At 47.9% G+C, this 23,397-nt stretch overlaps 1 pseudogene; it reads left to right on the top strand.

Annotated features, from left to right (window-relative positions):
- The first annotated feature begins 14,714 nt into the window (after positions 1 to 14,714).
- On the top strand, positions 14,715 to 20,107 carry LOC136605595 (adiponectin pseudogene; annotated as a pseudogene).
- The last annotated feature ends 3,290 nt before the right edge of the window (positions 20,108 to 23,397 follow it).

The following is a 23,397-nucleotide window of genomic DNA, read 5'->3' as shown; positions in this document are numbered from 1 at the left end:
TGAAAGCTCTCATATCTTAACAGGTTGTTCCGGTCGGTGGGCTTCCTATAGATGTCTGTACTCAAAGTGTCTCCTGTTTTGCTTACCAGCACATCCAAAAATTGAATCTGTGTATGCGACCACGTTAAGGTGAAACGTAATTCAGGGAGGACACTGTTCAGGGCCCCCTGAAAACAGTTCAAAAATTGTCAATTTTTTTTGCCTTCCTCAGGCTTAAAGGGGTTGTCCCGCGGCAGCAAGTGGGTCTATACACTTCTGTATGGCCATAATAATGCACTTTGTAATATACATTGTGCATTAATTATGAGCCATACAGAAGTTATAAAAAGTTTTTTACTTACCTGCTCCGTTGCTGGCGTCCTCGTCTCCATGGTGCCGACTAATTTTCGCCCTCCGATGGCCAAATTAGCCGCGCTTGCGCAGTCCGGGTCTTCTGCAATCTTCTATGGAGCCGCTCGTGCAGAATGCAGGCTCCGTGTAGCTCCGCCCCGTCACGTGCCGATTCCAGCCAATCAGGAGGCTGGAATCGGCAATGGACCGCACAGAAGAGCTGCGGTCCACGAAGACAGAGGATCCCGGCGGCCATCTTCAGCGGTAAGTATTGAAGTCACCGGAGCGCGGGGATTAAGGTAAGCGCTCCGGTAAGCTTCCTTTACCTCCCTGCATCGGGGTTGTCTCGCGCCGACCGGGGGGGGGGGTTGAAAAAAAAAAACCCCCGTTTCGGCGCGGGACAACCCCTTTAACATTGGGGGGTAATATGCTGAACTGGATGGACATATGTCTTTTTCCGGCCTTACATAACGTGTTTTGCCAAAAATAAGACACTGTCTTATATTAAATTTTGCCCCACAAGACACACAGTGTCTTATTTTTGGGGGGTGTTTTATAATACTTACTTAGCAGCTGGCGTTCAGGTCCCTTGCGCTGGTATTTGTCGCTGCTGCAGGCTGCTGTGTTCTCCTGAATGCCAACAGAGCATTACTTCCTGGTAACGGGGCTTGAATACCGACTCTGCTATATCCAGGTATATAGGTACAGTTAATTTGGACTTGTAGTCTGAATGTTGACTAATGTTATATTCAGTGTAATGTATATCTGCGCTATCCCCATTTTTAACTTTATGTTTAATCTCTTTTTATTAAGTTTTCAGAATATTTTACAAACATTAGGAAATATCAGTAAAAAGGAGAAAGGAAAAACAATAAAAGGGAAAATGGAAATAGGCCTCGCAGGGCCTATGGTTCATATTGTACAACAATTGGGCACATCTTCTTGTAAACAACAAATAAAACAGTCAATTCGTCTAGCCCATAGATGGTCCCCGGACCCCCTTGCCCCCAATCCACTGTTCTTTTACTATATCAACGCATATTTAACTGACGGTAAAGGTGGGGTCTATGTCGTGATGAATATTATGGTTTATGTGGTGGGAATCCTTTTCATTTGAGGAAAGAAGAAAGAGAAAAAGAGGGGGGGGGGGGGGAAGATATAGAAACGATCTGAGCAAGTTAATTAGATAGCGCAGAAAGACAAGGTACTTTGACTATAGCTCACTGAACACCTCTACACAGACAGAACCACACTTACACTTACACATAAAATAAGAGAACGAACCACAACAACAACAACAACAACAAACAAACAAAAAAAAAAGGGGGGGGGGGGGGTGAGGGAGGGGGGGGGGCGGGAGCACCCTGAGCGTCTTCCAGTCGGTCCCCAACTTCAAAGGCCCTGCGGCCCCTACAGGACTCGAGAGTACGTTTAGTAGAACAAGCTGGCAAACTCTACTGAGGACTCGAACATAATCCAGGGCTGCCAGGTCTTTCTGTATTTCTCCTTTTGTTTTTCGGGCTCTCGAGAGTGCTCCGCACATAGCTCCTCCATCTGGCTAAGGTATGACATCTCCCGCTGCCACTCCCTCATTGAGGGAACTTGTGTGGATCGCCAGTGACGAGGGATGACTGCTCTGGCTGCTGCAATACAAAACCGGAGCAAGTCTCCCTTTTGTGCACTAATGGGGCCCGGCAGGATGGAGAGGAGAGCTATCTGCGGCGTATTGCTAATCGATTTTCTGCACATTGAGTTATATGTGGCAAACACCCTGTTCCAGAAGGGCCGCAGTTTATCACAACCCCACCAGACATGTAACAGAGTGCCTCTATCAGTCCCACAGCGCCAACACATGTCCGACACCGAGGGGAATATCGCATGGAGTCGCGTCGGGTATCTGTACCATCTAGCCAACACCTTGTACCCTTTCTCTTGAGCAGCGCATGCCATGGTTAGTTTGTGTGTGAAAATAAATGATTTTTCCCAGTCGCTCTGTGTGATTCCCTCTCCTATTTCCTGCTCCCAAGCCCACTTGAAGCCCGGGCTTGTGCAACTAAGTTCATGCATCAGAAGGCCGTATATTTGTGATAGCACGTGCTCCGGAGGCGACCGCAACTCGAACAACCTCTCGAAGGGGGTCAATTCCAGGCCCGGGGTGTCGCTTCCCTCCCAAGGTGTAAGGAAGGAGCGTAACTGAAAATACTCGAGCCAGGAGACACGAATGTCTCCGAATCGGTGCTTGAGTTCCTGCAGAGTGGGAATTGATTGCCCACCCAGGACCTGCTGGACCCTGGTATCCTCCCGATTCTCCCAACCCAAATAGCGTTCTCGCTCCCTCCCCGGTGGGAAAGCTGGGTTATTAAACAATGGCGTCAAAGGGCTATGTTCCCTGGACAGTATCTGTTGACGTGTTTGTATATCCCATTGTCTAAGTGTGCCCCTCAGGAAGTAGTTGGGACCTATCGCTTGGGCCCTATCCTCTTTTTTCACCCATGGGAGTAGCCTCAGAGGGATTGTACAGTCTGTTTGTTCCAGTGCTATCCATTGTTTATTGTCGGTGTGATAGTGCCAGTCTAGCAGGTGTGTAAGAATCGCCGCCGTATGATAGTTCTTAAAGTCGGGTAAACCAGTTCCTCCTTTTGATTTGGGGTACGATAACGTGCGCGTGCTTACTCGTGGTCTTTGCCCCCCCCAAACGAATCTGATAAGTGCGGACTTCAGTTTGTTAAAAAATATTTGGGGTACCGTTATAGGGATAGCTTGGAAGATGTATAAGAATCGGGGTAGGACATCCATTTTAATAGTTTGTATCCTCCCGAACCATGACAAAACTCTGGTGGAATAGGCGGTCAGGTCTTTAAGAGTGCGATCCAGTAGGGTAGAGTAGTTCATGGAGAACAATTTGGAATGATCCGATGGAATATGTATTCCTAAATACTTTATAGCCTCTTGTTGCCACTTAAAGGGAAAGTGTTCTATTATGTGTTTTTTTGTTTCTGGGCCTAAGGATATATTTAGTGCTTCAGTTTTGCTATAGTTTATTTTAAAATTAGATAGGTGGCCAAATTTTTCGAATTCGTCGATCAAGGAGGGCAGAGTGATGCGGGGTTGTGTGATATATAGCAGTATGTCGTCGGCGTATAAGGCCGCTTTATACTGGGTCCCTCCCACTGTCAGTCCGTTGATGTTCGGATTATTTCTAATTGCTGTTGCTAGATGCTCCATCACTAAGACGTACAGCAGAGGAGACAGGGGGCAGCCCTGCCTGGTCCCGTTCCTGATGTGGATGGGGGAGGATAGTGTGCCATTTATCCTAACCCTGGCCGTGGGGCAAGTGTAAAGAGCTAGTGTTCTGGACAAAAATTTAGGACCCAGCCCTATCTGCCTGAGGGCTGCCTCAAGAAACCCCCAATGAACTCTGTCAAAGGCTTTCTCCGCATCTACCGACAACAAACACATTGGGGCATCACCGTCTCGAGCCCTAGCCACAAGGAGCAGGGTTTTTATTACATTATCTCTGGCTTCTCTCCCTCTGACGAAGCCCACCTGGTCCGTGTGTACAATGCTCGGGAGATGCGGAGAAAGCCTGTTGGCCAGGACCTTGGCATAAATCTTTATGTCCACGTTGATCAGTGAGATCGGCCTATAGTTAGTGGAAACTGTGGGGTCTTTTCCTGGTTTCGGAATTACACTTATATGTGCCTCAAGGGCCTGTTGCGGGAAAGGGGACTCCTGGGAGACCGTAGAGAACGCCCTGGCTAGAAAAGGGGCGAGCTGCTGTCTAAGAAATTTGTAAAAGGCGGGGGTAAAACCGTCGGGCCCTGGGCTCTTCCCCGCAGGGGTGCTTTTGATAACCTCCTCTATCTCCTCCGCTGTGATATCCCTTTCCAATGCGTCACTGTGGTCGGGGTCCAGTAGCGGCAGGGCTGTTTCTGCTACATATTTGGAAATTCGGTCTTTTAGTAAATTTTCGTTCATATCCGCGAATTGTCCCTTAAGATTATAGAGCTGGGAATAGTATTTCTGAAATATATCCAGGATTTCCGTAGGATTATATGTGTCAGTGCCCGTCGCGTTTTTGATTCGTGGAATAAATGTCTGTGTGGCCCTCGGGTGGATCAGACGGGACAGGGGCTTGCCCGCTTTATTAGAATACTCATAGTGAAAGCGCTTGTGTTGGTTTCTTAGATGGGTATAAGCCTGGTCTAATTTTGATTTTAGCTCTTTCCTGACCCGAACCAGATCTGCCAGGGTATCTGGCGAGAGGGTTTTTTTATGTGCAGACTCTAAGGTGTGGATCTGTTTAAGGAGTTTAGTAATAGTAGTGGCTCTTTCTTTTTTGAGCCGAGAGCCATGTTTTATTAGAGTGCCCCTCAGGACGCACTTCAGTGCCTCCCATTGTATAGGAGCTGAAGTGGTGTCTGTGGCATGTGTCGCAAGAAATGTTTCAATCTGTTCTTTAACTTCTGCTTCACATACGCTATCTTTCAGGAGGTTGTCATTCAACCTCCACGTCCACTGGCGGTCGGTTTGATCTGGTAAGGTTAGGGTCAGGAATACAGGAGCGTGGTCCGACCACACCATATCCCCTATTGTGGCCGTAGGTTGCCACGACAGGGCATGATGTCCCATAAGAAAGTAGTCTATGCGACTGTAGGAATTATGTGGATGTGAAAAGAAGGTGTAGTCCCTATCCTGTGGATGCAGGATACGCCACACATCCACCAGCTGGAGTGCATGCGCTGCGTTCTTAAAGGTCCGTAGTTGCCCAGGGGGAACATTGCCTCTGTTCGCCGAGGAGTCTATTTCTGGGTTTAAAGTCATATTGTAGTCCCCTCCAGCCACGACAACCCCCTCTGCGAACTCTGCCAGTACCTTCAAGAAGGCCTGGTTAGCTATTGCCTGCTGTTGGTTTGGTGCATACCAGTTTGCAATTGTGATTTTAGTGGTTCCTATTTTCACTTTAATGAGGACATATCGTCCCTGAGGGTCTGTTTTGGTTTCTATGAGATGGTGAGCTAGGGACCTATGTATCGCGATGGAAACCCCCCCCGCCCGGCTGTCGGGGTTGGCGCTGTGGAACCAATGCGAGTAATACCTATCTCGTATGGCAGGGACGTGTCCCACTTTAAAATGTGTCTCTTGAAATAGTGCCACTTGGACCCTCTGCTTGTGCAGCTGGTATAAGACCTGTGATCTTTTCTGGGGAACATTAAATCCCCGAATATTTAGTGAACTAAGTTTGAGTGGTGCCATGTTGTTAAAGAAAGGAGGGGGAAGGGCCATACAAAACAAAACCGAAAAACAAACAAAAAGACGAGACAAACACTTAACAACGATTTGCTCCTAAATAAGGAGGTCAACTAGTACCTACGAAGTAGAGGAAGAATTAGTAAAAAGAGAGGGTGAAAGAAAGATTAGTAGAGGTAGTATGTCAGATGAGAACAACTACCTTAAAGAGAGGGTATAGGGCAGCTCTGTATTTAGCTAGCGTCTGGTTTTTAAAGGACGCTGGGGTCCAGTGGGTAGCGGGCTTTCTAGTGGGCGGAGCTCTCCCTCACCCCAGAGAAATGTTATGTTATGGAAAGTTATCTGTATATGGCACTATATTATCTAGCTAAATGGCTTTAATGGGCAGAGGACATAACCATGAACGTTTAACTATTATAACAGGTTGAGAAATCTAGCCTACCGACCCCCATGTCCACCTATCATTTGTGTTGCGCCTACGTGTTCCCACCGCTAGTAAGCCTAACGCTATCTGTGTATATGCATTGTGTAGGTTGTCCATCCGGACGTTACCCTCGCCGGTTTCTGGTGTGGTGATGCCAAGTCTCTCTCTTCCTCCCGTTGCTGGGTGTCGAGGCTTGGAAACTATTGTGTGCTGGGTTCCTCCCTTCTCCATCCCCTCCACGATGTGAGGAACATTGCAGGCCGCTGCTCCTTGCTATTGGAAAGTCTATATGGATGGGAGAAAAAGGAGCAGGAGAAAGAGGGGGAGGAGGGAGAAAGAAGACTGGCAAGGTGAGGGTCGATCTGGAACTCTTCTCTCGTTGTGGATGCTGCTTGCTTGGCGGTGGGAGATGCGCCATTTCAGGTGGAGTCACGGGTTTCTTAAATTCTCCTGTCTCTTTGAGGTCTAGGGTTTTTAGGTTTAGGAGTGTCCTTTATCTGGCTAGGGGACTACGGGATCTGCGACGTCGGCCTGTTCCGTCCCCTCTTCTTCTTCCCCCATTCTCTCTTTGTGGTCGTGGGGCCCCTCCCCCAGAAGGCAAGGGCAGACAGGGCCAGTCTTGAATAATCGGCATAGGAATGTCCAAAGCCACACTGAAGTTGGCAAGATCTTCTGGGTTTCGCAGTACTATTAGGCGGCCCGCATGTCGGACTTGCAGACAGAAGGGGAATCCCCAGGTGTAGGCCATATTGTGCTGGCGCATGATATCCAATAGGGGGCGCAGGGATTTTCTCTTCATCAAAGTGAGTCGTGATAGGTCTGGGAGCAGCTGTACGGGCCTGTCTTGGAATTGTATGGGGCTGGTCTCCCATGCCCTCTTCATTATGGCTTCCTTCACTCTATATTTATGGACCCGGCAGATAATGTCCCGTGGCCGATCTGGGTCTGTTGCTCTAGGGCCTAGCGATCTGTGAGCGCGATCCAGCTCCAGCGGGGTGTCCGGCGGGACCTCTAGGATGAGGTTAAAGAGGTGGCGAAGAGTGTCTTCCAGGTGTTGTGGTTCTATTGTTTCCGGTATGCCCCGGACTCTGATGTTGTTCCTTCTCCCTCTATTCTCCACATCGTCCAGCGAGTCCGTCAGGTATTGTAATTGGAGGGCTTGGGTCTGTAATAAGGCTTCTTGAGCGTTCACTTTGGTCGCCAGTTCTGTCAGGGATGTCTCCACTGTGGCGACTCTCGTATCTACCTGTTGCACTTCTTCTCGCACCGCTGCCACTTCTGTTTTGTAAGTATTTTCAAGCCTTGCAATATATGCTTCCATGTCTGCTTTTGTTGGGATCGCCAGGATATGTGCGCTGAGGGCTCCAATGTCTGTGAGCGCCGAGGTGCCTGCAGACTCTCTAGATGGTGGGTAGGCAGCTGTGTTTGTACAGTCTATGTTGGCAGACTGTGGAGGAGCGCTCTTGTTACTGCCGGGAGGAGCGCTCTTGTTACTGCCGGGAGGAGCGCTCTTGTTACTGCCGGGAGGAGCGCTCTTGTTACTGCCGGGGGGGGGCGCTCTTGTTACTGCCGGGGGGGGCGCTCTTGTTACTGCCGGGAGGAGCGCTCTTGTTACTGCCGGGGGGGGCGCTCTTGTTACTGCCGGGGGGGGCGCTCTTGTTACTGCCGGGGGGAGCGCTGTTGTTACTGCCGGGGGGAGCGCTGTTGTTACTGCCGGGGGGAGCGCTGTTGTTACTGCCGGGAGGAGCGCTGTTGTTACTGCCTGGAGGGCCGCTCGTCTTGCTGCCGGGGAGGGCGCTCGTCTTGCTGCCGGGGAGGACGCTCGTCTTGCTGCCGGGGAGGACGCTCGTCTTGCTGCCGGGGAGGACGCTTGTCTTGCTGCCTGGAGGAGCGCTCCTCCTCCTGTCGGGAGTGACGTTCGTGTTACTGCTGGGAGGAGTGCTCATGATATTGCCGGCAGGAGCGCTCATAATGTTGCCGGGAGGAGCAAACCAGTTGCCACCATGTGGGGCAGTTACAATCATGCTGGGTGGGGTGGTTGTGTTGCTGCCAGGAGAAGCCTTTTCATTACTGCCAGGAGGCGCAATCATGTTACTGCCAGGAGGCGCAATCAAGTCACTGCCAGGAGGCGCAATCAAGTCACTGCCAGGAGGCGCAATCAAGTCACTGCCAGGAGGCGCAATCAAGTCACTGCCAGGAGGCGCAATCAAGTCACTGCCAGGAGGCGCAATCAAGTCACTGCCAGGAGGAGCGATCATGTTACTGCCAGGAGGAGCGATCATGTTACTGCCAAGAGGAGCAATTATGTTACTGCCAGGAGGAGCAATTATGTTACTGCCAGGAGGAGCAATCATGTTACTGCCAGGAAGAGCAACCTCAGCACCTCCAAGAGGGATGTTTATGTTACTGCCAGGAGGAGCGATCATGTTACTGCCAGAAGGAGCAATCATGTTACTGCCAGGAGGAGCAATCATGTTACTGCCAGGAGGAGCAATCTTGGTACTGCCAGGAGGAGCAATCTTGTTACTGCCAGGAGGAGCAATCTTGTTACTGCCAGGAGGAGCAATCTTGTTACTGCCAGGAAGAGCAACCTCAGTACCTCCAAGAGGGATGTTTATGTTACTGCCAGGAGGAGCTTTCTGAGTATGACTGGGGAAAATTGACACAGTGCGCCCAGGGGAGTCTGGATTAGCTCTTACTACTGGGGTTTGAGGATCTCTGTTGGGGGTGTCCATGAATGCCTCAGCGCTCCCTCTGCTCTGGCTCCCGCTCTCCTCTGGAGCCTCTGCGCACGTGTGCCCCGCTGCGGCCGCCATCTTGGACGGTGTGGGGCCATGAGACCGCTGCTCCCCGCTCACCTCTGCTGGGCCCCCGCTCACCTCTGCTGGGCGCTCCGGCGGCGCCGAGGAGCGCATCCGCCTCTGTCTTCTCTCTGCACCGTCCCACGTCATCGGGAGCTCCTCTGCTGTCATGGAGCTGTCGGGAGAGATCTCCGCCGGCGTCCCCGCCGCTGAGTCTTGCCCTGCCGGCAGCGCTGGTGCAGGGGACCCGCTCTGCGCAGGGGGGGGATCCCGGCTCTCTGCTTCTCCTGCCGCCTTGTTTCCCGCCGCTGCTATGTTCCGTGCAGGTGGTGGGGGGTCCTCCCGCCGCGCCGTCTGTGGTGAGCTTCGGTGTGCCACGGCCGCCACGCCAGGCTGGGATTCCACTTCCTCGGGACGCTTCTGGCCGGGGAAGAACCGCTGGATGCCCGCTGGAGTCGGACTGTCTGGTAGGTGGGTGTTGCTCCTCAGCGATTTCTTCCTCCTATTGCCCGTTTTATTGTTTTTATGTGCCATTTTTGTTGGTTTTCTCTGGGTATGAAGACGGAGCCGAGGAGAAACGTGTCCTCACTCCTCCATAGCCAGGCCACGCCCCCCATTTTTAACTTTATAAAGTTGTGTGATGATCTTTATTGTTATCTCAGTATAATCATTGATATTGTATAATTTGAATATAGAATTGTTATGCCTGTTCATGGTAAATCATTGGTAATTCTCAGGAAGAGAGTCTTGTTATGCCAAAGGCTCTGAGTGTTGGCACTGAGAACTCATTTATAAACAGCAAAGGTGCCAGGTCACCGTGTCCCATACGGGTTAGCGCCAGGGCCTGTTGGGAAGGATTATTCTCCCCCATCCCCCCCTCCCCAAGCAGGGTTAGCCCTAATGCACGCCGGTCGATTTTTGCTGCGGAATCCGGAGCAGGCTCCTGCCTTCTACATTCCACAACAATAATCTTCCATAGCTTGCTATGCAAAAAAGATTCTTCATGCACAAGCAAAAACTAATTGCGCTTCCCGCACACGGATGAAAAATTGCAGGATGCTCCATTTTCCTGCGGATGGGCCGCGGATTCTGCGGGAAAAGCAAGAGTTTAAAAAAAAAAAAATCTGTACTGTGCATGTCCGACGGCGGGCCGTGCGGACCATCGGCAATACAGAGAAGCCAGAAGAAGAGAGGTCCATGCAGACACAGCCGTCTACATACACAGGTACACAGGGTCACCCACCGCGGTCACAGCCAGATTCAGTGTGAGATTCCCCATGTGTGCCGTGTGCATTACACTGTTCTACCATATAGGTGGCGGTAACTAGCAATCAAGATCTGCTTTTTGCATGGTCGTATATTTTTGAACTTGCGCAGCAACAAGTTCTACAACATATAACAAACTTCTTGTGTGATGTAAACCTAGAGAAGTAAAATGATGGCAGATCTTATATTCTTTCTTATTACAGATTCAATGTGCAGAATTGTGTGACGCATGTCTCCAGACTGTTGCGCGGAGTTGGAGTTGCCACACATTTCTCTGGCATCTCATTTAACTACTGCTAAACTCTTCAATCTTGAGCTCTATGGGAGTTTATGGTCAGGTGTTCAAAGCACCATGAGACCAAATACTGCACTGGTGCTACTATGTGCCGCTGCATGATTAGGTCCTCCTAGTCCTGGTGTCCATATGCAGCACCTCTGGTTGGCAGGGATTGATACGTGGAGTTAGAATAAGGCATTTTGGTTTGCTTCATGTTTGCTTTAGTTCTGCTTGCATCTGCTTTAGATGTTCCATTAGCGCCTCCATCGCAGACTCTGATAAACTACTGGACAGAATAGCCCGGCATACAGTGTTATTCTATAAAGAGAAATAGCTTATCCAGCACAACGTTATTGAAGACACAATCGGAGGTATAGCTCAATTCTTACTTGTTTCAGCCAGATATAATGTTTTCAATCATAGATTGTGTGCTAGTGCAGCGACCGGGGGTTAGGACTTGGGTCGGGAAGACAGCAGTAAGCACGATTATGGGTCATGATGGCTCATCTTGGATGCATCCTACAAATGCGTCTTGGCCTGGTTGCACGCAGGGGTAAAGTTAGCAACTGTGCCAAAAAGGCTTATAACTTACGGTTCAGGCGCCACCTGTATCCCTTCCAAGCAATGAGTCACTAAAGTCAAATAAACTGTGCTCAGAGGCCCCCTACAGGCCACTCTTACTACTGCATTATTACACCTGGAATACAGTCGTCACCAGTCTCACTTATCTGATGCAAGTTCCTTGGGGGTGGGCATCCCACAGCTCACAGGGATTGGCACGGCCTGGGCTTAGATGGAAACGTCAGGGCTTCAGCTTCCTGCCTCCACAATTTCCTTCCCCCCGACTCCTTCTCACTCTAACCCCGCCTCCAAAAACTCTTCCATCACCAATCACGCCACACGGCAGGTGAGAGAGAACAGACACACAGACGCTACTAAGTTTGGTGGCACCAACATGAGACATGGACCCAACATTTCGCAAGCCGAAGAAAAAGACGCATAACAACATAGTCTATTACACTCAACAGCACAAACACATACACACCATAGGAGACAGACATTGAAGTGCTGGAGGGCACTACAATAGTGACATACATTCAGGGGCAGACGGAATGTTCAACCCACCGGAAAAATTCCTGGTGGACCAGTTGGGTCCTGGGGCCAGTAGAGGGGAGGAAGTTTTTTTGGTGTAATGTGCAAAAAAAAGTTGTACTCACCTGTGCATGTTGCTCATCCTGCTCCTGGCCTCTGCAGTCCGCACCGTACAGCTCGCGATTGGGTGACATGCACACATGAGGGTGGCTTATGACGGGCATTACCACTAAAGGGGGGCTATCAGGGGCAAGTGGCATTATTACTATATGAAGCACTATGGATGGGCAGATCATATAAAAGTTTGGAAAATGAAGCTAGATTCCTGGAAAATTGAGGAGTCAAACATGTCTGTGTCTAATTCTGCAGAGACAAGTTGTGACCAGAAGTCATCATGACGGTCTGGACCAGATGAAGAAAAATGGAAATTGAAGACTTCGAGTAAGAAAAGAGGTCACCTGTGATCACTGGATATAGCAATATTGCAATTGTTTAGAGGTCTGCAAAGTGCCTGTGTGGATCTAGTATATACAGCTATACGGTCACTATGTATGTGAGGGGGGGATAAAATTGGTGTCCCAAGTCATCCGATCACCGATATCTAACAGATATTGGCGACCAAATGAAAGAAAATTGCGGAGCATGAAGGGTGACCGTTTCAGCTCCCTTCAGTGCTCGAATTGCTTTGGGGGTCTGAAACGGTTTACCTATAGCCTGCTGCAGTCACTCGCCGCCATCTTCCTTCCTGGCCTCCTGTTTCCATGCGCTGCTCCTGCCGACCAAAAATGGGGAGCTGCGGTTTGCATTTCCCAGGCACGAGATCACTATTATCAGTGATAATAGTGACCTCCTGCAAAGTAAAAGTTAAGGTAAAAGTTAAAGTTTCAGCTCCCCTCACGCACCAGATCCATGAGGAGAGCTGAAAGTACTCACCTCCGTCCTCCGCGATGTCCGTGGCGATCTGGTCCTTCCAAGACCTGATTCTATCTTCTGTGCATGCACACCAGGTGTAAAAAGTTGGGTGCATGTGCAGAAGACCGAGGAGCCAGGAGATTTAAAATCTCCCTGTTCCCGGCTAGCATGAGTAGTTGTGAGCAGGGAGATGTCACCGGGGACTGTGGTATGTGGTTCCCGGTCTCATGATCGCCATTATCCAATGGATAATAGTGATCAGGTAAAGTAAAAAAAAAGTTTACATTTCATCTCCTCTCCCCCCCCCCCCCCCCCCCCCCGGACTCAATTTTGACTTGCTGGGGGTCCTTGTCAGCAAGAAAAACATTTAGGGGTCCACATCGAACCCCATTTAGGCAGGTCATCATCAACATTTAGGCGTTCTATAAATGACATAATACACCTCATACAGATTGTTTACATAATACTTATAATAGACATAGAAATTACTTACCTGTTCTTCGGCTCTGGCGATAGACAAAACAGACCTGCGCAGTAGCTAATTTTACTGGGCATCGTTTTCACGTGATCCGCCAGAGCCCAAGAGGTTTTGCATGAACTATACTCATCTGCTTTGTGGTGCACTGTGTTCATGTGTAACTTTTTACAAGTTTTCATACCTGCAGCAACGCATTGCACGTACCTGTGGCTTATCCTACATTATGGACTATCACAAGAAAGTTTTTGATAGCTTTTCCATCTTTATACCTCATGAGAAGGGGTCCTTTTAAAAAAAGAAATCAATTGCAAATTACTGGACATGGAAATTTGAAACATCCGGCTCGTCCCTCCCATTAACAGCATTATTTGTGTATTCATTTTATGTAAGAATTTTACTAGGTTCTGATTTTTCTGATTTGTTTCGTCCCAAATCCAAATACTTACTTGCATTTTGTGTCTGTTCAATAAAGATTGGAATAAAAATTGTTCATGTTTTTCTTTTTTCACAATTGTCCACGCCACAAAACACCCTATCAAAGTGAGTAGCACTATGTCAGCTGGGGAAAACCCATTTGACTTTAAGGGCTCAGTCACACAAGTGATTATTTAGCGCATGTATATATGCGATAAAAAAATCACACATCGCATGTGTTAAAAATCGCATGACCAAAGAAAAAAAAATCTCACATAATAGTGCAAGCAGTATCCCTTGCTGCGGCTGTGACAACCCCTGGATACTGTCACATCCAGGGGTTTCGCCTTGTCAATGAGGCCGGCGGCAGCAGCACCGGCCCCATTGAAAACATAGGAAGTAGATTGCGCTTCCCTGCTGTGACAGGTATGGCAGGGGATTCCTTCATCCGTTTGGGGACTGCAGGGATAAAGGAATCCCCTGCCACAGCTGTGACAGCTGTGGCAGAGGAGCGCAATGCTATATTCAATGAATGGCTGAGCAATGCCTCTGATTGGCCACAGCGCTCAGCCATGCAGACCATCTGAAGTACAGAAAAGAAATGACAGGTATGTGCAGATGTCGGCTGGGCACAGAGTCAGATTCTACTGAGGGTTCTCGGATGCAGAATCTGACCCCGGTCGTGTGCATCCGGCCTTAGGCAGGCAGGGGGGCGACAGAAAACAAAAAAAAAGTCGGCAAGTGGTCAAAAAATGTTTGGGAACCTCTGACCTAAATGAAGTACAATATGTGGCAAAAAATACTGTCAGAATCACTTGTCAGATTTCCAAAATTTGGCCTGGTCATTAAGGCAAAACAGGCTTGGTCACTAAGGGGTTAAAGGGGATTAAGAAAAGAATCAAATTAATATTTGATGTCACCAAAAGAGCTTCAATCCTTCTAGATACACCTGCACACAGTTTTTTAAGGAACTTGGCAGGATGTTTTTTTTCAAACACCTTGGAACTAATCACAGATCTGTTGTGGATTTAGTCTTTTTCAAATCCTTCTGTCGGTTCATGTAATCCCAGACACATTCAGTGGTATTGAGATCAGGGCTCTATGGTGGCCATAACATCACTTGCAAGATTCCTGTTCTTACTTATAACTGAAGATTCTTATAGGGGTTGCCTGAGTTGTACCATCCCTGCACAACCCCTTTCCCATGGAGTAACATTACAAATAGTCATATACTCACCTCTCCACCCTCCCGCGGTGCTCGATTCCCCTCTCTGGTCTCTGTTTACAGGCTGCAGTCCTGCCTGGTTTACAGGACGTTACAGGGACTGCAGCCAATGACAGAGCTCAGCCATTGTGACAACCCGTAAACCGGGCAGGACTGCAGCAGTAAACAGCACTGGAGCGGGAGCGGGTAAAGGTGAGTATGTGACAATTTGTAATGTTACTCAATGCGGAAGGGCTTGAACCGATATGGTACAACTTGGACAACTCTTTAAGACTGGGGTCACACGGGACGTAATCCCTATGGTAATCTCGAGGTTTTGCTGCAGCACAAAACCGCAAGATGTTTTTGGGATAAGCGCAACTTCAAAACCTGCGGCACTTAGCCGCAGGTTTTGGAGCTGCGTTGCCGAATGCTTTTCCTGTGCAGGGGCAACGTAAAAAAAAAAGAATGGACATGCTGCGTCCTGGGAATCCGCGCCGGCTTTGCTGTGACGGCTAATGCAGGCTTTGCCGTAACAGATTGTCCGCCCCATGTGGACAAGATTTTTGACAATCCCAGGATTAGCTGCCACAGGCGGATTTCTTACAGCAAGATTCCGCAGGGAATTTCCGCGGCAAATCCACCCTGTGTGAACCCAGCTTTAATGACATTGACTTTATGTTAGGGTTCGTTGTCCTGCTGCAGAATAAATTTGGAGCCAATCAGATGTCTTCTATTTTTGAAACAATCCCTACTTTGCAGCATTTTTTCCACACTTTCCTAAAACTTTTGCACAGTACTCTAGCTGTATTCTTTGTTTTTTTCTAAAGATGTTGGACATCAGTTGGCCTAAGTTTCCTTTCTGTTGTATATTTGACTTATTTTTTTAACGAGGTGTGAAACTGGTCTTAGGGTGATTCTCAGATGGCATTTTTTAGAAAACACTCTCCCAGTTTTTAATGCATTTTTTTCGAGCCCAAACCAGAAGCGAATTAAAAAAGCATGGGGACTATAAGGGCCGACTTCTTCTTCTCCTTCCCGCTGGATCCACTTCTTGCTTTGGCTCAAAAAACTGCATCGCAAACTGCAGGAGTGTTTTCCTAACAACGCCGCGTGTGAAACCAGCATTACTGTTTCTGGAATGTATTATTCTGTTAATTTATATCTCACAGTTCTGCTCTAGTTTACTTTAGAGAATCAATAACGTGGGACAGCTACGTATTCTTAAGAAAAGATTACCAGGATTTTGACATTCTGTATATATAAACACAACTACAAGTGGCCGAATTAAAGACACCAGGAAAGACAAAACAAGGATCATAATACATTTCAGCTCCAGCGCATTGACAATAGAACTTTGGCTTGTTTAGCAGCAGTTATAAGTATTCTTTTTTTTTTTTTAATTTTATGACTTAAGACCCATTTCATTTGACATCACACTCAGGAGATTTGCTCTCCTGCATGTCTTTTCTATAAACTGGAGGGGAGAGGCATTCCTTAGAGAGGTCCTGTCATGGGATAAAATGATCAGCGCCAACGTACTGACTCTGTTGTCCCATTTAGAAGGGACAAAAGACATCTAAATGACTGCATGAGCGATGACGTCACTGCTAAGGTCGTAGCCGCTCATGCAGACTGTTTAGACAGGCAGACTTCACTGCTGGATCACTGGATTTTCGCTTCTTGGCTCATGAACTTTGACTCTTCAATCTACTACTTCATCTCATAAACAATATCCCAACAAAAGTAATTGGACACCTGAGAAAGATCCAAAAGTGGCATTCATTTCCATATATTAATACTTAGTGGGGCTTCCTTTGGCCCCAGTGACAATGCATACTTGCCATGGTATACTTTCTACTAATGTCTGATACCCTTCAGCTGGTATTTCCCTCCATTCATCCTGCAAACATGGCAGGTTCTCTCAAAGAAGATGGCTGCTGTTCATACTTCCTAACCCGATGTTCCAGTTCATCCCAAATGTGTTCAGTAGGGTTCAGACTAGGATTCTGTGCAGCCAGTTTGATTTTGGAACACTCATATCCTCAAACCAATGTAACACAGCACTGGATTTGTGATGAGGTGCGTTTGTCTTGCTGGAAAAATTGCTGACCATTCCTACACTATTACCACATCGTCAACAGCACATTATTGTCTAGAATTTCAAGATACACCTCTGTAAATCATCTCCAGACCATAACGGATTCCCCACAATACTTAAACGTTGGCACAACACACTCAGATAAAAGGGGTTCCCAAGGTATCTTTCTCACCCAGGTACATCCAAAGTAGACCCCAGAGATTTTACCATATGAAAAAAAATACTAGTTTTCTTGCTCAGGTGTCCAATTACTTTGGGTAGGAAGGATAGTGTATGAAAATCAGTAAAATTTACATAATGTAATATATAACTGGCTAAGCTATATGCTTTGTCTGAACTGTATTGTGCCTACTATACAGAATGTTCTACTCAATGCTATCAATTCTAATTTTCTCTGTTCTTAGATGGGACGAGTTATGTTTCCAATCACAGTTCTTGTGGTCCTACACTGTTTGTTAGGGAATTGTGAAGTAGCCATCAAACATAATGAATGTAATACAGGAGTTCCAGGTATCCCAGGAACACCAGGTCAGAATGGCCAGCATGGACCCCAAGGAAGAGATGGTAAAGATGGGCAACCAGGACCAAAAGGTGACACGGGTATGTAATTCTTAAAAAGGATAAATAAGTGCAATAAAACCTACCCTGCCTTATTGAGGGCATAAAATTTAAAAGAAAAATTAGTAGTCCCAGAATGCACCCTTAACCCCTTGAGTGGCACGCCCGGAAAATCTCCGGGACTTGCTGCACTGACCATGCAGTTAAACCCCGGAAGGTTTCTGTGGACAGCTCTAGTGCTGAAATGTGCAGAGCAGTGAGCGGTCACCAGAATTCTCCGGGTTTAAACTGCATGAGGAGTAAAGGGGACTCTCTGCGGGGAGCAAAGAATCCCCTCCCACAGCTGTCACAGCTTATATTTCAAGCCCTTCCCTGAAAATCACTGCGGGGGTGCTGGCATCCTATTGCCTTCAATGGGCAGCTCCATTGAAATCAATACTATGTTTCCCCCAAAATAAGACACTGTCTTATATTTTTTGTTTGCCCCGAAAGGGGCACAGTGTCTTGTTTTCAGGGGAGGGGCTTTTACTTACTTGGTCCGCGGCATCCCGATGCCTTCCAATGGTATCCGGCAGCGGCGCGGCGTACTCCTCATCTCACAAATGCCATTTGCTGGTGACAGGGCTTTGAATACTCCACCTCCAGCAAAGCGAGCGCTGTGATTGGCTCATCGGGCGCTGGCTGTGAATGATGCCGGCGCTCGATTAGCCAATCACAGCGCTTTCTTTGCTGGAGGCGGGGTATTCAAAGCCCCGCTGCCAGCAAAAGGCAGCTGTGAGACGGAGGAGGATGCCGGACACCGCAGCCGCTCCCACTGACAGAGCCGCTGCCGCTCTCACTAACAGAGCCGCCGTCGCTCCCGCTGACAGAGCCGCCGCCGCCGATACCACCGCCGACGCTGACACCATCGGGATGCCGTGGACCATGTGAGTTTTTTTTTTGTTTGTGAGGCACCCGAGATAAGTCCTATTTTCGGGGGAGGCCTTATATTTCAAGTCTCCCCCGAAAACCCGATAGGTCTTACTATCGGGGTAGGACCTATTTTCGGGGAAACTCGGTAGGAGGGCTTTGCTGTGACAGTTGTGGGAGGGGATTCTTTACTCCCTATAGGGAGTCCCCTTTTTTGATCACTTTTATTGCATTTTTTGGGAGTCAAAATGCTACAAAATTAGCATTTTGCCTCCGTTTTTTAGCGTTTTTTTTACGCTTTTTGCGGGGAATCCCCTTTTTTTGATCATTTTTATTGCATTCTTTGGGAGCCAAAATGCTAAAAATTAAAAAAGTGTGTTTTATTTATTGTACATGTCTTTGCGGACACAACGATACCAAATATGTGGGATTTTTTTTGTATGCTAATATGAGAAAAAACATAAAAAGGGGTTTTTTTTTACATTTTAATTTTTGAACATTATTTTAATCTTTGTTTACACCATCTGTGTCCCTTTTGGGGACTTACAGCATAGCACTAATGATCACCGTGATAAGGCATTGCACGACTTCTCTCCTGCAATGCCTTATCGCTTATTACAGCGATGACAGGCACTGGCAATACAGGACACCCGTATCTGGCATCCTGTTGCAATGGTAACCAGCCGGGCTCTTTGCGATAACATTGCGACAGCATACTGAAGTCACAGGAGAGCGTGCTCCCTCTGTGAACCCTTTCTCTGCTGTGATCTATTAAGATTGTGGCAGGGAAGGGGTTAACAGCGGGGGGCGCATCTCCGATGTAACCCCGCTGTTGCAGGGGGAGGCCGGCTATCAGTGACAGCCGGCTCCCACTGCCGGATAGAGCAAGATCTGGCATGATCTCGCTCTATCCCTATGACTTAAGGGTACGTCATGTTGTGGGAAGTACCCTGGTCCCATGACGTACCCTTACGTCATATGGAGGGAAGGGGTTAACTGCATGGTCAGTGCAGCAAGCCCAGGAGATTTTCTGGGAGTGCCACTCAAGGGGTTAATAAATATTAAAATCGCAGTTTAAATGGAGCAAAACTGCAATACTAGACAAAGCTTGTGTACGAGAGTGGCGCTAGGTCTGGATAACAAAACGGACCCCTTTCTTCTAATGTCATACAACAGTAATATTGTAAATGGAAAAACTTTCTGTATATACATTAATGGTGTTGTGCCAAGATATAAAGTTATCCCTTATCAACAAGACAGGGAATATCTTTATTACCAGTGGGAGTATGCCTGCTAGGACCCCTGACAGTCAGAAGAACGCACATGTGCCATCTCCGTTCATTTCAATGGGAGTGCCAGAAATTGAGGAGTACAAGTGTTCAGCAAACTCTGACACTCGAAATAAAAGGAGTGGTACTGCACATCCACGACGTCTGCTGTATTCATGCAGGGACTTTTGGGATTGGTGGGGGTCCAAGTTCTCAGAGCCTCACCGATCATAAAGTTATCCCTTATCCTATGGACAACCCCTTTAAAATTCCAGAATGTGGCTTAGCTTACTTCTTTCATTGGTATGTTGCAGGTACAACTGGAGAAAAAGGTGCACAAGGTCCTCCTGGTAAAACAGGTCCTCCTGGATTTGTTGGGCTTCCAGGAGCTGCAGGTCTTCAAGGTCAACCAGGTTTACCAGGACCACCGATGAACAGGAAAACCTATGCATTTCATGTTGGGCTGACATCTGCTTCTCCATCGGCTGATATGCCAATTGTATTTGGAAAAGTTTTTTACAATGAGCAAAGTATTTACAATACAGGAAGTGGAAAGTTCATAGCTCCAGTAGATGGTCTGTATTTTCTTACATACCAAATTACAGTCTATAGTAAAAATGTACACATTACCCTAAAACATAATGGTAAGGTTGTGCAGTACATGTATCATCAGTATGGGTCCCACACTCACCAAGCCTCCGGAGCTTCTATTCTATCTCTGAAAGCAAATGAGGAGGTTTGGCTGGAGACTATAGGTACAAGCAATGGTCTTTATGCAGATTCTGATGATGACTCCACATTCTCAGGCTTTCTGATTTCATGAATCTGTCCTGGGTAGAGATGCAGCAACGCAAAATTCAGGAATACGATGCAGCAGATGAAGTAACCAAAGTGTACAATATTTATTTAAGAATGCAAAAATAAAAGTACACAATATAATAATAATGAGTGAGCATCTGATCTTTCCTTTTTGACTCTGTAGACACAATGTAGTAATACCTCCTAAGTAATATCATCAACAACTTACTACTGATAATAGCACCAAAGAAATACAGGTTATAAAAAACACATGCAAGGTCTCTTTTATCTAAGGCTCACCCACTGCCCAAGGCAGGCTGTGAATAAAATCTGTGTTACTTTCCCCCTTGCAAAAATAGCTCAGTCCGTGAATGGGGGTTTGAGGGATGAGTAATTATCAACAGCCTATTGTCCCTGGGCAGTCTGTGTCCCTGTTGGTGTGCATTTTTAGGCTCAAAGTCTGTTCAAATGCTAGCCTCACTTACAAATCGGTGTGCAGGGTTCACAGCTTCCACCGACCCCAGCCATGTCAATGTGTCGTCAGGGGGGTCAGTAGCACTCCTCTACGCTCCTCTATCAGTCCTCTTGCCAGTGCCAGTGGTTTCTCCTGCCCTCCAGGTTGCAGTGATCCTGTTCCTCTTTCCTTACGACCAACAGTTCCTGTACTCCTTAGTCTGGCACTTTCTTCCTACGACATAGTAGAAATTGTCCCCTTTATGACAAGGCATCAGTCAATCAGCATGTATCCAGGGAGCATGCTTACTCCAGTTGCACCAAATTATGGCGCACGCCCCTATTTCACAGTCATCTTTTTTATTATACGTCTATGGCATTCACATGCATCAGTATGTGGCTGTACGCATTAGCATGGGTCCTTTCACATCTAAGCCAGATCAAACATTTTTCTTTCCACTAACCTGACATTTACTAATAGTGTTAAGCATATCAGGTTCAACTGGAAATAAGATTTTAGGGTATATACAAAGAGAGAGAAAACTCTATCATCCCAATGTAATATTACCTGTCTATAAGTCCATATCTCAGTTATGGGATTCAGCATTTTACAACCACTATTTGTAGTGACCCAGAACGGTCTCTTTATGATGTTGAGATGGTTCTGGGAAATGTCTGCCTTAACTGTTTTCGATACTCTAATAGTTCCATTTGTATCTTGTTAGACAAATTGTATTAATGTATAGACCTGGACTTGGTGGTTGGAGGATGATAGAGCTCAGGTTAAAGGAAAAATAGACCAGCCACAGAGATTCAGCTCTCTTCAGCCTCCTAACTTTAAACCAATAACCTTTAAGCTGTGGAGGATTTAGCTAGAAGTTTCTAGAAGGGGAGGAGCAGATGGGTATTACTGTATCTTGTCACCACCTAAAGTGTGGGTGGTGACAAGATACAGGCTGCTTGAGAGCCTAGGCATGCCCCCAGTTTTTAATTGGCTGCAGGGCTGGTTCCCCCTGTCCAGTTCTGAGGTCCTGGCACTGCCTAACAGCGGCTTCCCCAGCGGCACAGTGGCTTGTTCTTATCCGGCGGTAACAGCGGCTTCCCTGCCGGCCTCCCTGCACTGGCAGCACATGTGGGACTAGAGAGTGGTGGTGGACAGTAAGGGAGCGGTGGCGCAGCATCGGCCAGTCTTACTGCAGTGTCCCTGCTCCCCTCCAGCCTTCCCCACAGCCTCCCTGTCCCCCATCCTAGCTCTCACCCAGCGCTGTGCTGTCCAGTCCCCGATGCCACGCCGCAGCTCCCTCGGTGTCCACTGCGGCTTCCCCAGTGGCACAGCGCCTTCTTCTACAGCAACGACAGTGGCTTCCCTGACAGCCTCTCTGCACTGGCAGCACATGGGACCAGAGAGCGGCGACAGACAGTGAGGGAGAAGCAGCGCAGCATTGGGCTGTTTTACTGCAGTGTCCCCGCTCCCGTCAAGCCTTTCCCACAGCCTCCCCGTCCCCCTTCCTCACTCTCACCCAGCTCTATGCTGTCCAGTCTTGGAGGGCACGCTGCCACTCCCTCAGTGTCCACAGCTGCCGCTCTCTGAAGCCACTGTCCCAGCCACCGGATAAGAAGAAGAAACATTTGATGGACCAAACATTTCTCCATGGGTAGATGTACAGTCAGCCTCGATGGTACTCACACCCTTGATCGTAAGCTCTTGTGGGGGCGAAGGCCAATGGGACTGATGACAATCTCTGTACAGCACTGTGGAATATGTTGGAATAAATGAGGAACTTAAATTAAATAATTTTGCAAGGAAGCCACGTTGTTTTTAATCTCATATCATGCACCAGGTCCCTTCACCCCTTTGTCTGGGAATCCAGATTTCCCCCTGTTAAACGAGAAGCCCTCCCATCTACCAGAGGGGACATGCCCTCCTTTGCGGATCAGAGATGTCATCCCCACGTCAGGGGTTAGGCCTATGAATGAGATCCTAGGAGGGGGGCCTCCAGACCTGGAGCGTGGCTAAGAAATCTCCAAATAAGACACCTTGTCCAGATCCAGAGACCCATGGAAGCTCTTGGTTCTCCTCTTTCCCAGTTTGAACGACTCTGTATGTCTCCTATACCGATAAGGTCCGGAGTCTTGGTAATGTACCATCTCCTCGTGTCGGCAAAGACTCAAAATGATGCTGTTGCGTACATGGGAAAGTGGGAGAGAGAGCTGGGGAAAACGTTCTCAGACGAAGACTGGCTTAAGTCCTTTGCCTTAACACACACACACTAACAACCTCGTCCAAATTTCAAGAAACCAACTACAAACTACTCTCACAGTGTTACAGAACACCCACTACTCTAACCAGGATGCATCCCCAGACCACAGACACCTGCTGGCGGTGCTACCGGGGCAGAGGTAGTCTCCTCCATATTTGGTGGGAGTGCCCTTTGATCTCCCCCCTCTGGAGCGACATAACTAACCTCTATAATGCAATCTTCAGGGACTCGGTAATCCTCACACCGGAGGCGGCACTACTATCTATACTCCCTGGCTCCATAGCCAAAAACAAAAAAAGCCCACTCAAATTCTTTCTAATAGCCATGGAACAAATAATTCCGAGACTCTGGAAGTCTCCCTCGCCCCCCTCGAGAATCCAATGGCTGGAAACTATGGACCATATAGTCCAAATGGAGGAAATAATGGCACGAGACGAAAACAAAAGAGAGAGGTATTACTTCATCTGGTCAGCCTGGATACTATTCCGCGACTCCAAAGCCCAGAAGAACTGTCTCCAATCGGGTGCTGTCCCAACCTAAATCCATTACCCCTGTGGTTTATATTGCTCAAACACAAGTTACCTTTGTGAGGCCATAGTGC

The sequence above is a fragment of the Eleutherodactylus coqui genome, chromosome 1 (genome assembly GCF_035609145.1).
Source record: "Eleutherodactylus coqui strain aEleCoq1 chromosome 1, aEleCoq1.hap1, whole genome shotgun sequence".
Lineage (NCBI taxonomy): Eukaryota > Metazoa > Chordata > Amphibia > Anura > Eleutherodactylidae > Eleutherodactylus > Eleutherodactylus coqui.
Note: the sequence above shows the minus strand (reverse complement) of the source record. Positions and strands in the feature narration are given on the sequence as shown.